This window comes from Bombus fervidus, chromosome 2, assembly GCF_041682495.2.
Source record: "Bombus fervidus isolate BK054 chromosome 2, iyBomFerv1, whole genome shotgun sequence".
NCBI lineage: Eukaryota > Metazoa > Arthropoda > Insecta > Hymenoptera > Apidae > Bombus > Bombus fervidus.
In genome coordinates this window covers 8,626,120-8,651,629 of record NC_091518.1, presented here as the reverse complement: position 1 = coordinate 8,651,629, position 25,510 = coordinate 8,626,120, and the positions used below count along the sequence as shown (strand labels likewise).

General features: G+C 27.9%; 1 long non-coding RNA gene and 1 pseudogene across 1 annotated transcript; both read right to left on the bottom strand.

Annotated features, from left to right (window-relative positions):
- Positions 1 to 19,716: 19,716 nt before the first annotated feature.
- On the bottom strand, positions 19,717 to 21,842 carry LOC139996172 (clusterin-associated protein 1-like; annotated as a pseudogene).
- A 584-nt stretch (positions 21,843 to 22,426) lies between these two features.
- Positions 22,427 to 23,472, bottom strand: LOC139995795 (uncharacterized). The gene is made up of 3 exons (XR_011802065.1): positions 23,230 to 23,472; positions 22,807 to 22,976; positions 22,427 to 22,640 (listed from the first exon to the last, which is right to left on the bottom strand). It is a non-coding gene; the product is annotated as an uncharacterized lncRNA (long non-coding RNA).
- Positions 23,473 to 25,510: the final 2,038 nt, after the last annotated feature.

Here is a 25,510-nt window from a genome sequence, read left to right as displayed (position 1 = left end):
GTAATACGATATAAGGTAATCGTGTATAACGTATAACGTTATAAGGTAATAGTATATAACGTATAACTATATAAGGTAACAGTATATAACGTTATACGGTATAAGGTAACAGTATATAACGTATAACGTTAGAAGGTAACAGTATATAACGTTCTACGTTATAAGGTAACAGTATATAACGTTATACGTTATAAGGTAACAGTATATAACGTTATACGTTATAGGGTAATAGTATATAACGTTATACGTTATAGCGTAATGCTACACAACGTTATACGTTATAAGGTAATAGTATATAACGATGTACCTCATAACGTAAAGCTACATAACGATATACGTTATATGGTAATAGTACATAACGTATAACGTTATAAGGTAATAGTATATAACGTATAACGTTATAAGGTAACAGTATATAACGTTATACGTTATAAGGTAACAGTATATAACGTTATACGTTATAAGGTAACAGTATATAACGGTATACGTTGAAAGGTAATAGTATATAACGTTATACCTTATAACGTAATGCTACATAACGTTATACGTTATAAGGTAATAGTATATAACGTTATACCTTATAACGTAACGGTACATAACGTTATACGTTATAAGGTAATAGTATATAACGTTATACGTTATAACATAATGCTACATAACGTTATACGTTATAAGGTAACAGTACATAACGTTATACGTTATAGCGTAATGCTACATAACGTTATACGTTACAAGGTAATAGTATATAACGTATAACGTTAGAAGGTAACAGTATATAACGTTATACGCTATAAGGTAAGAGTATATAACGTTATACCTTATAACGTAATGCTACATAACGTTATACGTTATAAGGTAATAGTATATAACGTTATACGTTATAACATAATGCTACATAACGTTATACGTTATAGCGTAATGCTACATAACGTTATACGTTATAAGGTAATGGTATATAACGTTATACGTTATAGCGTAATGCTACATAACGTTATACGTTACAAGGTAATAGTATATAACGTATAACGTTATAAGGTAACAGTATATAACGTTATACGATATAAGGTAATAGTATATAACGTATAACGTTATAGGGTAATGGTATATAACGTATAACGTTATAAGGTAATAGTATATAACGTATAACGTTATAAGGTAACAGTATATAACGTTATACGTTATAAGGTAACAGTATATAACGTTATACGTTATAAGGTTACAGTATATAACGTTATACGTTGAAAGGTAATAGTATATAACGTTATACCTTATAACGTAATGCTACATAACGTTATACGTTATAAGGTAATAGTATATAACGTTATACGATATAAGGTAATAGTGTATAACGTATAACGTTATAAGGTAATAGTATATAACGTATAACTATATAAGGTAACAGTATATAACGTTATACGGTATAACGTAACAGTATATAACGTATAAGGTTAGAAGGTAACAGTATATAACGTTATACGTTATAAGGTAACAGTATATAACGTTATACGTTATAGGGTAATAGTATATAACGTTATACGTTATAAGGTAATAGTATACAACGTTATACGCCATAACGTAAAGCTACATAACGATATACGTTATATGGTAATAGTACATAACGTATAACGTTATAAGGTAATAGTATATAACGTATAACGTTCTAAGGTAACAGTATATAACGTTATACGTTATAAGGTAACAGTATATAACGTTATACGTTATAAGGTAACAGTATATAACGTTATACGTTGAAAGGTAATAGTATATAACGTTATACCTTATAACGTAATGCTACATAACGTTATACGTTATAAGGTAATAGTATATAACGTTATACCTTATAACGTAACGGTACATAACGTTATACGTTATAAGGTAATAGTATATAACGTTATACGTTATAACATAATGCTACATAACGTTATACGTTATAAGGTAACAGTACATAACGTTATACGTTATAGCGTAATGCTACATAACGTTATACGTTACAAGGTAATAGTATATAACGTATAACGTTAGAAGGTAAAAGTATATAACGTTATACGTTATAAGGTAAGAGTATATAACGTTATACCTTATAACGTAATGCTACATAACGTTATACGTTATAAGGTAATAGTATATAACGTTATACGTTATAACATAATGCTACATAACGTTATACGTTATAGCGTAATGCTACATAACGTTATACGTTATAAGGTAATGGTATATAACGTTATACGTTATAGCGTAATGCTACATAACGTTATACGATATAAGGTAATAGTATATAACGTATAACGTTATAGGGTAATGGTATATAACGTATAACGTTATAAGGTAACAGTATATAACGTTATACGTTATAAGGTAACAGTATATAACGTATAACGTTAGAAGGTAACAGTATATAACGTTATACGTTATAAGGTAACAGTATATAACGTTATACGTTATAAGGTAATATTATAGAGCGTTATACGTTATAACGTAATGCTGCATAACGATATACGTTATATGGTAATAGTATATAACGTCTTACGTTATAAGGTAGAGCTACATAACGTTATACGTTACAAGGAATAGTATATAACGTATAACGTTAGAAGGTAACAGTATATAACGTTATACGTTATAAGGTAACAGTATATAACGTTATACGTTATAAGGTAATATTATAGAGCGTTATACGTTATAACGTAATGCTGCATAACGTTATACGTTATAAGGTAATAGTATATAACGTTATACGATATAAGGTAATAGTGTATAACGTATAACGTTATAAGGTAATAGTATATAACGTATAAATATATAAGGTAACAGTATATAACGTTATACGGTATAAGGTAACAGTATATAACGTTATACGTTATAAGGTAATAGTACATAACGTTATACGTTATAGCGTAATGCTACACAACGTTATACGTTATAAGGTAATAGTATATAACGTATAACGTTATAAGGTAACAGTATATAACGTATCACGTTATAAGGTAATAGTATATAACGTATAACGTTATAAGGTAACAGTATATAACGTGATACGTTATAAGGTAACAGTATATAACGTTATACCTTATAACGTAATGCTACATAACGTTATACGTAATATGGTAACAGTATACAACGCTATACGTCATAGGGTAATAGTATACAACGTTATACGTTATAAGGTAACAGTATATAACGTATAACGTTGAAAAGTAATAGTAAATAACGTTATACGTTATGGCGTAATGCTACATAACGTTATACGTTATAAGGTAACAGTACATAACGTTATACGTTATAGCGTAATGCTACATAACGTTATACGTTACAAGGTAATAGTATATAACGTATAACGTTAGAAGGTAACGGTATATAACGTTATACGTTATAAGGTAAGAGTATATAACGTTATACCTTATAACGTAATGCTACATAACGTTATACGTTATAAGGTAATAGTATATAACGTTATACGTTATAACATAATGCTACATAACGTTATACGTTATAGCGTAATGCTACATAACGTTATACGTTATAAGGTAATGGTATATAACGTTATACGTTATAGCGTAATGCTACATAACGTTATACGTTACAAGGTAATAGTATATAACGTATAACGTGAGAAGGTAACAGTATATAACGTTATACGTTATAAGGTAACAGTATATAACGTTATACGTTATAGGGTAATAGTATATAACGTTATACGTTATATGGTAATAGTATATAACGTTATACGTTATAACGTAATGCTACATAACGATATACGTTATAAGGTAATAGTACATAACGTATAACGTTATAAGGTAACAGTATATAACGTTATACGATATAAGGTAATAGTATATAACGTATAACGTTATAGGGTAATGGTATATAACGTATAACGTTATAAGGTAACAGTATATAACGTTATACGTTATAAGGTAACAGTATATAACGTTAGACGTTGAAAGGTAATAGTAAATAACGTTATACGTTATAGCGTAATGCTACATAACGTTATACGTTATATGGTAACAGTATACAACGCTATACGTTATAGGGTAATAGTATACAACGTTATACGTTATAAGGTAACAGTATATAACGTATAACGATAGAAGGTAACAGTATATAACGTTATACGATATAAGGTAACAGTATATAACGTTATACGTTATAGGGTAATAGTATATAACGTTATACGTTATAAGGTAATAGTATACAACGTTATACGCCATAACGTAATGCTACATAACGATATACGTTATATGGTAATAGTATATAACGTCTTACGTTATAAGGTAGAGCTACATAACGTTATACGTTACAAGGAATAGTATATAACGCATAACGTTAGAAGGTAACAGTATATAACGTTATACGTTATAAGGTAACAGTATATAACGTTATACGTTATAAGGTAATATTATAGAGCGTTATACGTTATAACGTAATGCTGCATAACGTTATACGTTATAAGGTAATAGTATATAACGTTATACGATATAAGGTAATAGTGTATAACGTGTAACGTTATAAGGTAATAGTATATAACGTATAAATATATAAGGTAACAGTATATAACGTTATACGGTATAAGGTAACAGTATATAACGTTATACGTTATAAGGTAATAGTACATAACGTTATACGTTATAGCGTAATGCTACACAACGTTATACGTTATAAGGTAATAGTATATAACGTATAACGTTATAAGGTAATAGTATATAACGTATAACGTTATAAGGTAATAGTATATAACGTATAACGTTATAAGGTAACAGTATATAACGTGATACGTTATAAGGTAACAGTATATAACGTTATACCTTATAACGTAATGCTACATAACGTTATACGTAATATGGTAACAGTATACAACGCTATACCTTATAGGGTAATAGTATACAACGTTATACGTTATAAGGTAACAGTATATAACGTATAACGTTGAAAAGTAATAGTAAATAACGTTATACGTTATGGCGTAATGCTACATAACGTTATACGTTATATGGTAACAGTATACAACGCTATACGTTGTAGGGTAATAGTATACAACGTTATACGTTATAAGGTAACAGTATATAACGTATAACGTTAGAAGGTAACAGTATATAACGTTATACGTTATACGGTAACAGCATATAACGTTATACGTTATATGGTAATAGTATATAACGTTATGCGTTAAAAGGTAGCGCTACGTAACTTTATACGTTATAAGGTAATAGTACATAACGTATATCGTTATAAGGTAACAGTATATAACGTTATACGTTATAAGGTAACAGTATATAACGTTATACGTTATAAGGTAATAGTACATAACGTTATACGTTATAGCGTAATGCTACACAACGTTATACGTTATAAGGTAATAGTATATAACGATGTACCTCATAACGTAATGCTACATAACGTTGTACGTTATAAGGTAATAGTACATAACGTATAACGCTATAAGGTAATAGTATATAACGTATAACGTTATAAGGTAACAGTATATAACGTTATACGTTATAAGGTAACAGTATATAACGTTATACCTTATAACGTAATGCTACACAACGTTATACGTTATAAGGTAATAGTATATAACGATGTACCTCATAACGTAATGCTACATAACGTTATACGTTACAAGGTAATAGTACATAACGTATAACGTTATAAGGTAATAGTATATAACGTATAACGTTATAAGGTAACAGTATATAATGTTATACGTTATAAGGTAACAGAATATAACGTTATACGTTATAAGGTAATATTATAGAGCGTTATACGTTATAACGTAATGCTACATAACGTTATACGTTATAGGGTAATAGTATATAACGTTATACGATATAAGGTAATAGTGTATAACGTATAACGTTATAAGCTAATAGTATATAACGTATAACTATATAAGGTAACAGCATATAACGTTATACGGTATAAGGTAACAGTATATAACGTTATACGTTATAAGGTAATAGTACATAACGTTATACGTTATTGCGTAATGCTACATAACGTTATACGTTATAAGGTAATATTATATAACGATGTACCTTATAACGTAATGCTACATAACGTTATACGTTATAAGGTAATAGTATATAACGTTATACGTTATAACGTAATGCTACGTAACGTTATACGTGATAAGGTAATAGTACATAACGTTATACGTTATAGCGTAATGCTACACAACGTTATACGTTATAAGGTAATAGTATATAACGATGTACCTCATAACGTAATGCTACATAACGTTGTACGTTATAAGGTAATAGTACATAACGTATAACGCTATAAGGTAATAGTATATAACGTATAACGTTATAAGGTAACAGTATATAACGTTATACGTTATAAGGTAACAGTATATAACGTTATACCTTATAACGTAATGCTACACAACGTTATACGTTATAAGGTAATAGTATATAACGATGTACCTCATAACGTAATGCTACATAACGTTATACGTTACAAGGTAATAGTACATAACGTATAACGTTATAAGGTAATAGTATATAACGTATAACGTTATAAGGTAACAGTATATAATGTTATACGTTATAAGGTAACAGAATATAACGTTATACGTTATAAGGTAATATTATAGAGCGTTATACGTTATAACGTAATGCTACATAACGTTATACGTTATAGGGTAATAGTATATAACGTTATACGATATAAGGTAATAGTGTATAACGTATAATGTTATAAGCTAATAGTATATAACGTATAACTATATAAGGTAACAGCATATAACGTTATACGGTATAAGGTAACAGTATATAACGTTATACGTTATAAGGTAATAGTACATAACGTTATACGTTATTGCGTAATGCTACATAACGTTATACGTTATAAGGTAATATTATATAACGATGTACCTTATAACGTAATGCTACATAACGTTATACGTTATAAGGTAATAGTATATAACGTTATACGTTATAACGTAATGCTACGTAACGTTATACGTTATAAGGTAATAGTACATAACGTCATACGTTATAGCGTAATGCTACATAACGTTATACGTTACAAGGTAATAGTATATAACGTATAACGTTAGAAGGTAACAGTATATAACGTTATACGTTGTAAGGTAACAGTATATAACGTTATACGTTATAGGGTAATAGTATATAACGTTATACGTTATAACATAATGCTACATAACGTTATACGTTATAGCGTAATGCTACATAACGTTATACGTTATAAGGTAATGGTATATAACGTTATACGTTATAGCGTAATGCTACATAACGTTATACGTTACAAGGTAATAGTATATAACGTATAACGTGAGAAGGTAACAGTATATAACGATATACGTTATAAGGTAACAGTATATAACGTTATACGTTATAGGGTAATAGTATATAACGTTATACGTTATATGGTAATAGTATATAACGTTATACGTTATAACGTAATGCTACATAACGATATACGTTATAAGGTAATAGTACATAACGTATAACGTTATACGGTAACAGTATATAACGTTATACGATATAAGGTAATAGTATATAACGTATAACGTTATAGGGTAATGGTATATAACGTAAAACGTTATAAGGTAACAGTATATAACGTTATACGTTATAAGGTAACAGTATATAACGTTAGACGTTGAAAGGTAATAGTAAATAACGTTATACGTTATAGCGTAATGCTACATAACGTTATACGTTATATGGTAACAGTATACAACGCTATACGTTATAGGGTAATAGTATACAACGTTATACGTTATAAGGTAACAGTATATAACGTATAACGATAGAAGGTAACAGTATATAACGTTATACGATATAAGGTAACAGTATATAACGTTATACGTTATAGGGTAATAGTATATAACGTTATACGTTATAAGGTAATAGTATACAACGTTATACGCCATAACGTAATGCTACATAACGATATACGTTATATGGTAATAGTATATAACGTCTTACGTTATAAGGTAGAGCTACATAACGTTATACGTTACAAGGAATAGTATATAACGTATAACGTTAGAAGGTAACAGTATATAACGTTATACGTTATAAGGTAACAGTATATAACGTTTTACGTTATAAGGTAATATTATAGAGCGTTATACGTTATAACGTAATGCTGCATAACGTTATACGTTATAAGGTAATAGTATATAACGTTATACGATATAAGGTAATAGTGTATAACGTATAACGTTATAAGGTAATAGTATATAACGTATAAATATATAAGGTAACAGTATATAACGTTATACGGTATAAGGTAACAGTATATAACGTTATACGTTATAAGGTAATAGTACATAACGTTATACGTTATAGCGTAATGCTACACAACGTTATACGTTATAAGGTAATAGTATATAACGTATAACGTTATAAGGTAATAGTATATAACGTATAACGTTATAAGGTAATAGTATATAACGTATAACGTCATAAGGTAACAGTATATAACGTGATACGTTATAAGGTAACAGTATATAACGTTATACCTTATAACGTAATGCTACATAACGTTATACGTAATATGGTAACAGTATACAACGCTATACGTTATAGGGTAATAGTATACAACGTTATACGTTATAAGGTAACAGTATATAACGTATAACGTTGAAAAGTAATAGTAAATAACGTTATACGTTATGGCGTAATGCTACATAACGTTATACGTTATATGGTAACAGTATACAACGCTATACGTTGTAGGGTAATAGTATACAACGTTATACGTTATAAGGTAACAGTATATAACGTATAACGTTAGAAGGTAACAGTATATAACGTTATACGTTATACGGTAACAGCATATAACGTTATACGTTATATGGTAATAGTATATAACGTTATGCGTTAAAAGGTAGCGCTACGTAACTTTATACGTTATAAGGTAATAGTACATAACGTATATCGTTATAAGGTAACAGTATATAACGTTATACGTTATAAGGTAACAGTATATAACGTTATACGTTATAAGGTAATAGTACATAACGTTATACGTTATAGCGTAATGCTACACAACGTTATACGTTATAAGGTAATAGTATATAACGATGTACCTCATAACGTAATGCTACATAACGTTGTACGTTATAAGGTAATAGTATATAACGTATAACGCTATAAGGTAATAGTATATAACGTATAACGTTATAAGGTAACAGTATATAACGTTATACGTTATAAGGTAACAGTATATAACGTTATACCTTATAACGTAATGCTACACAACGTTATACGTTATAAGGTAATAGTATATAACGATGTACCTCATAACGTAATGCTACATAACGTTATACGTTACAAGGTAATAGTACATAACGTATAACGTTATAAGGTAATAGTATATAACGTATAACGTTATAAGGTAACAGTATATAATGTTATACGTTATAAGGTAACAGAATATAACGTTATACGTTATAAGGTAATATTATAGAGCGTTATACGTTATAACGTAATGCTACATAACGTTATACGTTATAGGGTAATAGTATATAATGTTATACGATATAAGGTAATAGTGTATAACGTATAGCGTTATAAGCTAATAGTATATAACGTATAACTATATAAGGTAACAGCATATAACGTTATACGGTATAAGGTAACAGCATATAACGTTATACGGTATAAGGTAACAGTATATAACGTTATACGTTATAAGGTAATAGTACATAACGTTATACGTTATTGCGTAATGCTACATAACGTTATACGTTATAAGGTAATATTATATAACGATGTACCTTATAACGTAATGCTACATAACGTTATACGTTATAAGGTAATAGTATATAACGTTATACGTTATAACGTAATGGTACGTAACGTTATACGTTATAAGGTAATAGTACATAACGTCATACGTTATAGCGTAATGCTACATAACGTTATACGTTACAAGGTAATAGTATATAACGTATAACGTTAGAAGGTAACAGTATATAACGTTATACGTTGTAAGGTAACAGTATATAACGTTATACGTTATAGGGTAATAGTATATAATATTATACGTTATGTGGTAATAGTATATAACGTTATACCTTGTAACGTAATGCTACACAACGTTATACGTTATAAGGTAATAGTATATAACGATGTACCTCATAACGTAATGCTACATAACGTTATACGTTACAAGGTAATAGTACATAACGTATAACGATATAAGGTAATAGTATATAACGTATAACGTTATAAGGTAACAGTATATAACGTTATACGTTATAAGGTAACAGTATATAACGTTATACGTTGAAAGGTAATAGTAAATAACGTTATACGTTATAGCGTAATGCTACATAACGTTATACGTTATATGGTAACAGTATACAACGCTATACGTTATAGGGTAATAGTATACAACGTTATACGTTATAAGGTAACAGTATATAACGTATAACGTTGAAAAGTAATAGTAAATAACGTTATACGTTATGGCGTAATGCTACATAACGTTATACGTTATATGGTAACAGTATACAACGCTATACGTTGTAGGGCAATAGTATACAACGTTATACGTTATAAGGTAACAGTATATAACGTATAACGTTAGAAGGTAACAGTATATAACGTTATACGTTATAAGGTAACAGCATATAACGTTATACGTTATAGGGTAACAGTATATAACGTTATACTTATAAGGTAACAGTATATAACGTAATACCTTATAACGTAATGCCACATAACGTTACACGTTATAAGGTAATAGTATATAACGTTATACGTTATAAAGTAATGCTACATAACGTTATACGTTATAAGGTAACAGTATATAACGTTATACGTTATAGGGTAATAGTATATAACGTTATACGTTATAAGGTAATAGTATACAACGTTATACGATATAAGGTAATAGTATATAACGTATAACGTTATAAGGTAATAGTATATAACGTTATACGATATAAGGTAATAGTGCATAACATATAACGTTATAAGGTAATAGTATATAACGTATAACTATATAAGGTAACAGCATATACCGTTATACGGTATACGGTAACAGTATATAACGTTATACGTTATAGGGTAATAGTATATAACGTTATACGTTATATGGTAATAGTATATAACGTTACACATTATAACGTAATGCTACATAACGTTATACGTCATAAGGTAACAGTATATAACGTGATACGTTATAGGGTAATAGTATATAACGTTATACGTTATAAGGTAATAGTATACAACGTTATACGATATAAGGTAATAGTATATAACGTATAACGTTATAAGGTAATAGTATATAACGTTATACGATATAAGGTAATAGTGTATAACATATAACGTTATAAGGTAATAGTATATAACGTATAACTATATAAGGTAACAGTATATACCGTTATACGGTATACGGTAACAGTATATAACGTTATACGTTATAAGGTAATAGTACATAACGTTATACGTTATAGCGTAATGCTACATAACGTTATACGTTATAAGGTAATAGTATATAACGATGTACCTTATAACGTAATGCTACATAACGTTATACGTTATAAGGTAATAGTATATAACGTTATACGTTATAACGTAATGCTACGTAACGTTATACGTTATAAGGTAATAGTACATAACGTTATACGTTACAAGGTAATAGTATATAACGTATAACGTTAGAAGGTAACAGTATATAACGTTATACGTTATAAGGTAATAGTATATAACGTTATACGTTATAGCGTCATGCTACACAACGTTATACGTTATAAGGTAATAGTATATAACGATGTACCTCATAACGTAATGCTACATAACGTTATACGTTATAGCGTAATGCTACATAATGTTATACGTTACAAGGTAATAGTATATAACGTATAACGTTAGAAGGTAACAGTATATAACGTTATACGTTATAAGGTAACAGTATATAACGTTATACGTTATAAGGTAATAGTGTATAACGTTATACGTTATAACGTAATCGTTTATAACGATATACGTTATATGGTAATAGTATATAACGTTATGCGTTAAAAGGTAGTGCTACATAACTTTATACGTTATAAGGTAATAGTACATAACGTATATCGTTATAAGGTAACAGTATATAACGTTATACGTTATAAGGTAACAGTATATAACGTTATACGTTATAAGGTAATAGTACATAACGTTATACGTTATAGCGTAATGCTACACAACGCTATACGTTATAAGGTAATACAACATATCATTACACCTTATAACGTAACACTACATATCGTTATACGTCATAACGTAATAGTATATATCGTTATACGTTATAACGTAACACTACATATCTTTATACGTTATAACGTAATAGTATATATTGTTATACGTTAGAACGTAACACTACATATCGTTATACGTTATAACGTAATAGGATATATCGTTATACGTTATAACGCGAGAGTATATAACGTTATACGTTAGAAGGAAATCGTATATAACGTTATACGTTGTAAGGTAATAGTATATAACGTTATACGTTATAAGCTAATAGTATATATCGTTATACCTTATAACGTAATACTATATACCTTTAAACGTTATAACGCAGTAGTATATAATGTTATACTTTCTAAGGTTATACCATATAACGTTATACGTTATAAGGTAATGCTACATAACGATATACGTTATAACGTAATAGTGTATAACTTTATTCGTTATAACGTAATAGGATATAACGTTACACGTTATAAAGTAAAGTTACATATCGTTATACGTTATAAGGTAATAGTATATAACGTTATACGATATAAGGTAATAGTGTATAACGTATAACGTTATAGGGTAATAGTATATAACGTATAACGTTATAAGGTAACAGTATATAACGTTATACGTTATAAGGTAACAGTATATAACGTTATACGTTATAAGGTAACAGTATATAACGCTATACGTTATAGGGTAATAGTATACAACGTTATACGTTATAAGGTAACAGTATATAACGTATAACGTTGAAAAGTAATAGTAAATAACGTTATACGTTATGGCGTAATGCTACATAACGTTATACGTTATATGGTAACAGTATACAACGCTATACGTTGTAGGGTAATAGTATACAACGTTATACGTTATAAGGTAACAGTATATAACGTATAACGTTAGAAGGTAACAGTATATAACGTTATACGTTATAAGGTAACAGCATATACCGTTATACGTTATAGGGTAATAGTATATAACGTTATACGTTATAAGGTAATAGTATACAACGTTATACGCTATAACGTAATGCTACATAACGATATACGTTATATGGTAATAGTATATAACGTCTTACGTTATAAGGTAACAGTATATAACGTTATACTTATAAGGTCACAGTATATAACGTTATACCTTATAACGTAATGCCACATAACGTTACACGTTATAAGGTAATAGTATATAACGTTATACGTTATAAAGTAATGCTACATAACGTTATACGTTACAAGGTAATAGTATATAACGTATAACGTTAGAAGGTAACAGTATATAACGCTATACGCTATAGCGTAATGCTACATAACGTTATACGTTACAAGGTAATAGTATATAACGTATAACGTTAGAAGGTAACAGTATATAACGTTATACTTATAAGGTAACAGTATATAACGTTATACCTTATAACGTAATGCCACATAACGTTACACGTTATAAGGTAATAGTATATAACGTTATACGTTATAAAGTAATGCTACATAACGTTATACGTTATAAGGTAACAGTATATAACGTTATACGTTATAGGGTAATAGTATATAACGTTATACGTTATAAGGTAATAGTATACAACGTTATACGATATAAGGTAATAGTATATAACATATAACATTATAAGGAAATAGTATATAACGTTATGCGATATAAGGTAATAGTGTATAACATATAACGTTATAAGGTAATAGTATAAAACGTATAACTATATAAGGTAACAGTATATACCGTTATACGGTATACGGTAACAGTATATAACGTTATACGTTATAGGGTAATAGTATATAACGTTATACGTTATATGGTAATAGTATATAACGTTACACATTATAACGTAATGCTACATAACGTTATACGTCATAAGGTAACAGTATATAACGTGATACGTTATAGGGCAATAGTATATAACGTTATACGTTATAAGGTAATAGTATACAACGTTATACGATATAAGGTAATAGTGTATAACATATAACGTTATAAGGTAATAGTATATAACGTATAACTATATAAGGTAACAGTATATACCGTTATACGGTATACGGTAACAGTATATAACGTTATACGTTATAAGGTAATAGTACATAACGTTATACGTTATAGCGTAATGCTACATAACGTTATACGTTATAAGGTAATAGTATATAACGATGTACCTTATAACGTAATGCTACATAACGTTATACGTTATAAGGTAATAGTATATAACGTTATACGTTATAACGTAATGCTACGTAACGTTATACGTTATAAGGTAATAGTAAATAACGTTATACGTTACAAGGTAATAGTATATAACGTATAACGTTAGAAGGTAACAGTATATAACGTTATACGTTATAAGGTAATAGTATATAACGTTATACGTTATAGCGTCATGCTACACAACGTTATACGTTATAAGGTAATAGTATATAACGATGTACCTCATAACGTAATGCTACATAACGTTATACGTTATAGCGTAATGCTACATAACGTTATACGTTACAAGGTAATAGTATATAACGTATAACGTTAGAAGGTAACAGTATATAACGTTATACGTTATAAGGTAACAGTATATAACGTTATACGTTATAAGGTAATATTATAGAGCGTTATACGTTATAACGTAATGCTGCATAACGTTTTACGTTATAAGGTAATAGTATATAACGTATAACGTTATAAGGTAATAGTATATAACGTATAACTATATAAGGTAACAGTATATAACGTTATACGTTATAAGGTAACAGTATATAACGTTATACGTTATAAGGTAATAGTGTATAACGTTATACGTTATAACGTAATCGTTTATAACGATATACGTTATATGGTAATAGTATATAACGTTATGCGTTAAAAGGTAGTGCTACATAACTTTATACGTTATAAGGTAATAGTACATAACGTATATCGTTATAAGGTAACAGTATATAACGTTATACGTTATAAGGTAACAGTATATAACGTTATACGTTATAAGGTAATAGTACATAACGTTATACGTTATAACGTAATGCTACATAACGTTATACGTTACAAGGTAATAGTACATAACGTATATCGTTATAAGGTAATAGTATATAACGTATAACGTTATAAGGTAGCAGTATATAACGTTATACGTTATAAGGTAACAATATACAACGCTATACGTTATAAGGTAACAGTATATAACGTTATACGTTATAAGGTAATATTATAGAACGTTATACGTTATAACGTAATGCTGCATAACGTTATACGTTGTAAGGTAATAGTATATAACGTTATACGATATAAGGTAATAGTGTATAACGTATAACGTTATAAGGTAATATTATATAACGTATAACTATATAAGGTAACAGTATATAACGTATAACGTTAGAAGGTAACAGTATATAACGTTATACGTTATAAGGTAACAATATACAACGCTATACGTTATAAGGTAATACAACATATCATTACACCTTATAACGTAACACTACATATCGTTATACGTCATAACGTAATAGTATATATCGTTATACGTTATAACGTAACACTACATACCTTTATACGTTATAACGTAATAGTATATATTGTTATACGTTAGAACGTAACACTACATATCGTTATACGTTATAACGTAATAGGATATATCGTTATACGTTATAACGCGAGAGTATATAACGTTATACGTTAGAAGGAAATCGTATATAACGTTATACGTTGTAAGGTAATAGTATATAACGTTATACGTTATAAGCTAATAGTATATATCGTTATACCTTATAACGTAATACTATATACCTTTAAACGTTATAACGCAGTAGTATATAATGTTATACTTTCTAAGGTTATACCATATAACGTTATACGTTATAAGGTAATGCTACATAACGATATACGTTATAACGTAATAGTGTATAACTTTATTCGTTATAACGTAATAGGATATAACGTTACACGTTATAAAGTAAAGTTACATATCGTTATACGTTATAAGGTAATAGTATATAACGTTATACGATATAAGGTAATAGTGTATAACGTATAACGTTATAGGGTAATAGTATATAACGTATAACGTTATAAGGTAACAGTATATAACGTTATACGTTATAAGGTAACAGTATATAACGTATAACGTTGAAAGGTAATAGTAAATAACGTTATACGTTATAGCGTAATGCTACATAACGTTATACGTTATATGGTAACAGTATACAACGCTATACGTTATAGGGTAATAGTATACAACGTTATACGTTATAAGGTAACAGTATATAACGTATAACGTTGAAAAGTAATAGTAAATAACGTTATACGTTATGGCGTAATGCTACATAACGTTATACGTTATAAGGTAATAGTACATAACGTTATACGTTAGAAGGTAATAGTATATAACGTATAACGTTAGAAGGTAACAGTATATAACGTTATACGTTATAAGGTAACAGTATATAACGTTATACCTTATAACGTAATGCCACATAACGTTATACGTAATAAGGTAATAGTATATAACGATGTACCTCATAACGTAATGCTACATAACGTTATACGTTATAAGGTAATAGTACATAACGTATAACGCTATAAGGTAATAGTATATAACGTATAACGTTATAAGGTAACAGTATATAACGTTATACGTTATAAGGTAACAGTATATAACGTTATACCTTATAACGTAATGCTACACAACGTTATACGTTATAAGGTAATAGTATATAACGATGTACCTCATAACGTAATGCTACATAACGTTATACGTTACAAGGTAATAGTACATAACGTATATCGTTATAAGGTAATAGTATATAACGTATAACGTTAGAAGGTAACAGTATATAACGTAATACGTTATAAGGTAACAGTATATAACGTTATACGTTATAAGGTAATAGTGTATAACGTTATACGTTATAACGTAATCGTTTATAACGATATACGTTATATGGTAATAGTATATAACGTTATGCGTTAAAAGGTAGTGCTACATAACTTTATACGTTATAAGGTAATATTACATAACGTATATCGTTATAAGGTAACAGTATATAACATTATACGTTATAAGGTAACAGTATATAACGTTATACGTTTTAAGGTAATACTATATAACGTTATACGTTATACGGTAATAGTATATAACGTTATACGTTATAAGGTAATAGTATATAGCGTTATACGTTATAAGCTAATAGCATATAATGTTATACTTTATAAGGTAATACTATATAACGCTATACGTTATAAGGTAATACCATATAACGTTATACGTTATAACGTAGTGCTACATCACGTTATACGTTGAAGGGTAATAGCATATAACGTTGTACGTTATAGGGTAATACTATATTACGTTATCCCTTAGAACGTAATGGTATATAACGATATACGTTATAAGCTAATAGTATATAACTTTATACGTTATAAAGTAATACTATATAACGTTATACGTTGGAACGTAATAGTATATAACGTTATACGTTATAAGGTAATACTATATAACGTTATCCCTTAGAACGTAATCGTATATAACGTTATACATTATAAGGAAATAGCATACAACGTTATAAGTTATAACGTAATAGTATATAACGTTATACGTTGTAAGGTAATAGTATATAACGCTATACATTATAAAGTAACGCTACGTACCGTTATACATTATAACGTAATAGGATATGACGTTACACGTTATAACGTAATAGTATATAACGTTATACATTATATGGAAATAGTATATAACGTTATAAGTTATAACATAATAGTATATAACGTTATACGTTATAAAGTAAGAGTATATAACGGTATACGTTATAATTTAATACTATATAACGTTATACGTTATAAGGTAATACCATATAATGTTATACGTTATAGCGAATTAGTATATAACGTTACACGTTAGAACGTAACGCTTCGTATCGTTATACGTTATAACGTAACACTACATATCGTTATAAGTTATAACGCAATGGTATATAACGTTGTACGTTATAGAGTAAGAGTATATAACGTTATAAGTTACAACGTAATAGTATATAACTTTATACGTTATAACGTAACATCTCTATATGTGGCGACACATGCGTCATAGGACGAAGCGAAGCGGGAGCGGCTCCTGTCGTTGTTTTGCCTCGGGACATGGACATCGCCTTGACATACGAAACGCAATGATGAACAAGCTCCCCACAGAACAATGTCGCCGCTATCTGCAACCGTCGGTGTAATATAAATTCGAATTTTCTGACTCTCCCCCGACCAGTATAAATAAGCGGACACGAGCTCGAGCGCTAATTAGTTAGTTACGAATAATTCGAGCACCCATTTTGTAGGCGATTATCGGAACACGAAAGCATTGACGAGTCTTTATCGAATATCTACAAGCGATGTACCTAAGCGGGTTAAAATCTCCTGTACCAACGTCTATTGACATTATCAGTTATTTAAGTGCTTGATTTGAAATGCATTGAACAATTACAACAGCAAGCATCCTGATTATTTCTGTATTCAATATACCCAAATCTGCATAGATCATCCGCCACATATATAACTTTATATCTTACAACGTAATATTATGTAACGTTACACATTACAACGTAATACTATATAACATACGTTATACCATAACACTATATACTATATTACGTTTTAACGTAATACTGTATAACGTAATATTATATAACGTAATACCATATAACGCCATACTACATAACGTAATACTATATTACCTTACACGTAATAACGTAATACTATATTACGTTATACGTAATAACATAATACTATATAACGTATTACTATGTAACGTTACACATTACAACGTAATACTATTTAACGCTATACGTAATAACATTATACGTTAGACCGTAACGCTGTATAACGTAATACGTTATAACGTAATACTGTATAACGTAATACTATAGAGAGTAGTAGCATATAACTTTATAAGTTATAACGTATTGCTACATAACATTATATGTTATACCGTGATACTATATAACGTTATACGTTATACCGTAATACTATATAAAGTAATACTATATTACGTTATACATTATAACGTAATACTATATAACGTTACTCATTACAACGTAATTATATATAACGTTATACGTTATAATGTAATACCTTATAACGTTATACTACATAACGTAATACTTTATTTCGTTATACGTTGTAACGTAACACTATATAGCGTAATACGTTATAGCGTTTTACTTTATTACGTAATACGTTGTAACCTATTACGCTATAACGTAATACTATATAACGTATTACTACATTATGTAATAATATTGAACGTAATATATTAGAACGTACTGTATTATACCGTGTTATGATTATATATTGCGTAATATTATATAACATGATGGGGTATTACGTATTATTATATGTCTTAATGCATTATGACATAATAGAATATCTAATTACCATGGTTACTTGTGAAATTCTGTAGTAATCTTATTAGTACTAGCAGATATCTTCTCTATTGCGCAATAATAGTGCCTAATACAAATGAAGACTCGTTACGCTCCTCTAATCATAATGTTAACCCGACATATATATCTTAAGTACTTTTTACCACGGTCAAAATTATTCGATTACGACGGCTATTAATATATTACCTTTTATTGACACCTATTTATAGTTATTTTAAAAATGTGCGTATAGAGATCGATAATTACATGGACGGTATATTTTGAAATTTTTGTAATTGTTTTTTGTAATGGTTAAAAATCCTCATCCGAGTGATCTAGTTTACTAACCATACGTTTTTCTTGTCCAACCTTCAAGTTAAAATTCTCAATTTTTGCTCCTCCTACAGAGTCTAGAATATCATTATCATCGTCGTTATTGAGATCACAATCGATTAAACGAGTCACTGTCACTATCTAGCGAGCCATCAGTTTCATTTGATTCTTGAATAGTCCCTCTCTGACGTCCAGATTTCCGTAAATACGATGCTGTGATATTTGCGTTCTTAATGATCGGCTAGCTATTGTATTATAAACATGTTTTAATAGCTATTATATTAATTTTGTTAAAATAATTACATATTATAACATGCTCTTAAAAATATTGAGAAGAAAACTGCCCTATATTTTTACCTGATTTCAATCGACTACTTGGTTTTATTTTCTTGGAATTTTGTTTTTCTATATTAGCGAGAGGAAGCAGAGACTCGAAAATTAATAGAATTAATATAGAATCATTTCCTTCCATTATGCTTTCAAACTTAACATCTTTTGCCTTCATTTTTTCTAATTGTTTTCGTTTTGTTTCTTGCCTATTATGAATTGAAAAACATAATATTATATTTTCTGCATAGTAAGCATTAATTTTGTTATTTGTATATGTATTTCAAATCTTTCTTACTCTGTCTTAGCTGCATTTTCATACAAGTGTTCAAGGTATGCAAAGTAGCGAAATTTTTTAATGTAGTCGTCATATAAAACTCTTAATTCAGCTTCAAATGTTCCAAATTCCTCCATGAAAACTGGATGTACCTTTCTTAATGTTCGCAATCTCTTTTGATTGCTGTTAAGCTCTGCACGTTATCCTTCGATTCTTGTATCCAAACTTTGCTCTGTGTCCTTTAATCATTAGAGAAATTATAATGGAATATTTAAAGATTAGAGAAATTATTAAAGAATATTTTACCATTCTAAGAATAAAATGAAGAGGTAGTAATACCTTAACATTCTCAATTTGCTTTTTAGTGTCATCAATTTCTTTATGTACATTTTCTATAACACTTTTCAAGACCATCTCAATTTCTGTAATGTCAAATTGTCTAGCAACTTTTGAGTTACGAATCTCTCTGAGATCAACTTCACGACCTAATAAGTCAAAAAGTGATGCACCAGTAACAGTCAATTGACTGGCTAACTGCCTAGTTGATTTTAATTCATTTACTTTATTGGAAATGTCAAAACTAACTGTACTAAAATTACACTGTATATAACAGACATTATACTGTTATTAATACTATTATTTTGTGCATCGTATAGTAATGTGGCTACTTTTAGTAATTCTTTTACAGTATAGCCATCAGCTTGGTATAATATTTTTGTATTTAATTTGACATTTGTTTTTAAAGCCTGTATTAAAATCATTTGACAATGATAAATTTCAGTATAAAAATATAAAAACAACATAGTATAAACAGTACAATATTAATCCATTAAAAAATACAAATATTAATTTGTTATTTTTATTTTTTTATAATTTCGTTAATGAGAAGTTGATACTTCCAGAGGAACTTAAAATTAAAATTAGAAATTATATTAATTAGGTGCCTTTTCTATGCATGCTTAAAAATTAAATAATAATGAAGAAATAAACATAGATGGTAAAAATATAAATTATAAAGTTCGATGATGAAACATTTTATTTTCATGAAATATAAAACTAAAAAAATTAAAAATTACAAACTGCAAGTTTTATTATCATAAATTCAGCAACTGCACGTATTAATGAAATACACCCTTCTTCGGTATTATGTTCACTAGATATATCTGCATCTAGGTCAAATCTTTTGAGCAGCCAAACAAGAATTTCAGCACCCAGTGGAAAATTTGGTAGTGGCAAATTTCCAACAGAAATTAATCTAGGATAACCAAGGACTCGCATCATTTCCGTAAAATGTATCAAAAAAATAAATATAATTATCAAGTTTTATCAAGTTATATTTTGATTTACGTTGAGCACGTTGTCAAGGAAATATCGAGTTTCATACATTATATATATAAGACATTATTTTTCTTTGAATCATAGGTTCAAAAGAAGGCCTTTGAAAATATTACTCAAAATTTTGATTCATACATTTTTTCTACTTCTATTGTAACCATAAATACATACCAAATTAAGCCAATTTAATTGCAATTATAGTAACTAAATCGTAATATATCAATTTTTTTAAAGAATTCCAAGTTTATATAATGTAATACTTATAATTCGCAAATGAATGATGGTACATATTGGTATTCAATATTTACATCAGAATGACAATTATTAATTAATTTAATTATTTTTTCTAAAGTGGATTAAATATATATTTTAAAAAATTCATAAAAATTAATAAAAGTCAAATTAAGAAAATCACCATCTAATATTAAAAATCACTAATATTCGAAATCATTACTGCTATAATAATACATTCATATATTTTGTATTACTGCTATAATAATACATTCATATATTTTGTATTATATTTCATTTATTGAAAAGTGTATTGTTGTATGTACAATATATAACATAAAGAAGAGTAAAAGTCCATAGTAGAAGCTCCTCTAAATTGTTTGATTTCAGAACGTCTTTGTTTTTCAAGAAGTCTTTGTCTTGCTACTCTAAGATACAGTTTTCTTTTCATTTCCAAAGTTTCAGGAGGTATTTCTGATGGTGGTTTAGCCACTTCTCATATTATTTATCTCAATTTTTTAAGAGCATCAGCTAAATTTAATTGTTGAGATCTTGTTACCTCTGACTTGATTATTATGCAACCCTCTTTGGATAATTTATTTTTATATTGTAATGATATAATTATTTAAAACCTTTCTTATGTGAAATTAGTACTTATAGTTGTAACATTTGTTTGTAGTTGTGAAAAATTACAAACCTGTTCGAATAATTTATTTCTAATATCCTCTGCTAGCCACGTAGCACTTTCTACATGCAACCTTAAATCTACTTTACTATTTGTGCGATTTATATGCTGTCCTCCAGCACCGCTATGAGGTATAGGTAGTATCAAGTTCTTTAATTAGTATACATAGTATTCATCATAACCTGAGAATGTTATACAATTATATAGTATAAATAATTCTTAATTATAAGTCTTTATATTTCATAACGTATAAGATAATTTTAAAAAATTGTTTAGTTAAAGTTAGTTATGTTAATTTTATTTTAAACATAAATATCAAAAATATTTTTAGCAAGATTTTAAATAAATAATTAGGAAATTTCGTACGTGAAATCAACAAAATAAAATGTACAAAATAGTAGATTCTAGTACATTATTAAATTATTATAAACTTACGAAGGTTGGCGTGAACCGTATTAAATTGCTTGTGGGATATAACTTATCAAGAAAAAAAGCACTTTTGTAAGCAAAGTCTCTTCCAAGAATACAAAATTGATTATGTATTATATCTGTCTTAAAAATTCAAGTCTACTGTCTGCTGACAATAATCATTTTGTCGTTTCTTTAAATTCTTAAATCATACCATAACCTATACTGCGGTAATAACAAACGTGTCATCTGAACGTTGCTAGTAGCTACAAGTTCCAGAATCGATTCTCACAAAAATTCTTTGTAATATTTCGATATTTCGATATTTCGATTTCAATATATGTTAAGCAGTCAGTGAAAGATGCTCTGTTGTGTGCCTATTTAATGCAATATTAATTTGGCTTATCATAAAAAGTGCATGACATATTAGTGGTTAGTGTTCTGTTTATATCGATTATAGTAAAGCATGTGGTAAGATATTTCAAGTAAGTGCATTTTTTCTTAAATTATAACATTTAATTCATGTAGCAACGCCAGTAAATTTTTTAATGCCTCAGTACCTTTTTAAGTTAAAGTTAATTCATTTCAATTCAGTTCTCAGTATCGTGTTTTACATGTTCTCGCATCACTAGGATAATCAGGAATGACTAATTTAAAATAATTTAGTAATATGCTAAAAACTTATTACAATTTCTTGTATATATGTATATATGTATCGTAAGTATATATACATACGTATTAATATAGAAGGTAAAATTATACAATTTTACATAAAATAGAAATCAATTGAGAGAAATAAAAAACAATAAACAAACTAACAAATAATTAACAAATAATAGTGAGTAAATCGACGAATTTCGAAATTTGAAAAACTCGTTCAATACTATACTAATTAATAAACACAAATTAGCATCAATTATTAAAACGAGTATAAAGTCGCATCAGTATTTTCATAATGCATTTTTGTCTCACGTGTTTAGAGAGCTTCAGAATCCTTTAATCATTATATTGTAACTTTCAACGTTATCGATTCACCATAGAATATAATTATAGCATGTGCAATGGTTCAGAATTCAAACTGTAAATTTTGATTTGAAATTATAAATAAAGTATAGAACAGGACATCGTATAGTCGTAAATAAAGTACGTATAGAATTCTATATATAATTTTACAATACTTGTTTATTTCTATTATAAAGCAATTTAATGTGATTCATGTAGAACAAGTTTATAAGAAAAGGTTATTGGGTATAGAAATTATCATGAGGGCTAGATTCATTTAGTTAAGAAGAAGTACACAAGAAATTGTCACATACTACCAAAAAATCAAAAAATTGTACATCGCATTTAATATTTTACAATTTCAAAAAATAATACGAATCTTGTTAATAGTCCAAATTTAATTACACACGATTAAATAATATTGATTTCTATGTACACAAGTAAGTACAACATACATACAATTATTTTATACACAACTATAATACACAATACATAGAATTCTTCTTTGATGGAATGTTGGTCGCGCATAACACCTGATTACTAGGTATTAAATTTCACAGTGAGTGTGAATGACTATCTCGTAAAACAATGAAAGCACCGGTATACATTTGTTTGCGGTTAGGTTTTATTACCAAAATTACAAACCGGAGAATAATGAACTGGTCAAGGTTGCTGACGTATTACCGCATTTCAAAAGAAGGAATATTCATAAATATTGTGACCAAACTATTTATATAATAATTTAAGAATTTTCTAACATTTTTAATGCCTTTTGAGAATGTTGAAATTATTAATGAATTAAAAGAATACCACAGTAAGGAATATGGTAACCCATCGCAAAACTATATTCGCAAGCTGTATCATTCTTTCTCCAAAATGTATAGTTAACAACACTAACGCCTTGTTAGAAAAGAAACGTCTTAGTTTTGAGAATGTGTTATCATTTTACTCGATTTTCCTCTTTTGCTAATATAAGAATAAGTAATGAAATTCTACTGAACAATTAAGTATTGTATTACTCGGGAAAGTATTTGAACAGTTATCATAGAAAACTTTTACGTATACATTCTGTATATTTTATGTTTATATAAAACGTTTTCAAATTTCATTGACACTATAATGAAACACAACTAACTTGATTATATCGATAAAATTTAAATGAAATTGTGTACAGAAGTTACGAGACATTTACTACAAAAAATGTTTAAGAAAAATTAGTATACGGTACAAATAGCAGTCTTACACCTATAATTAGTATTTAATGCTATAGTATTATAATATATAATATTAATATGTTTGACTGAAT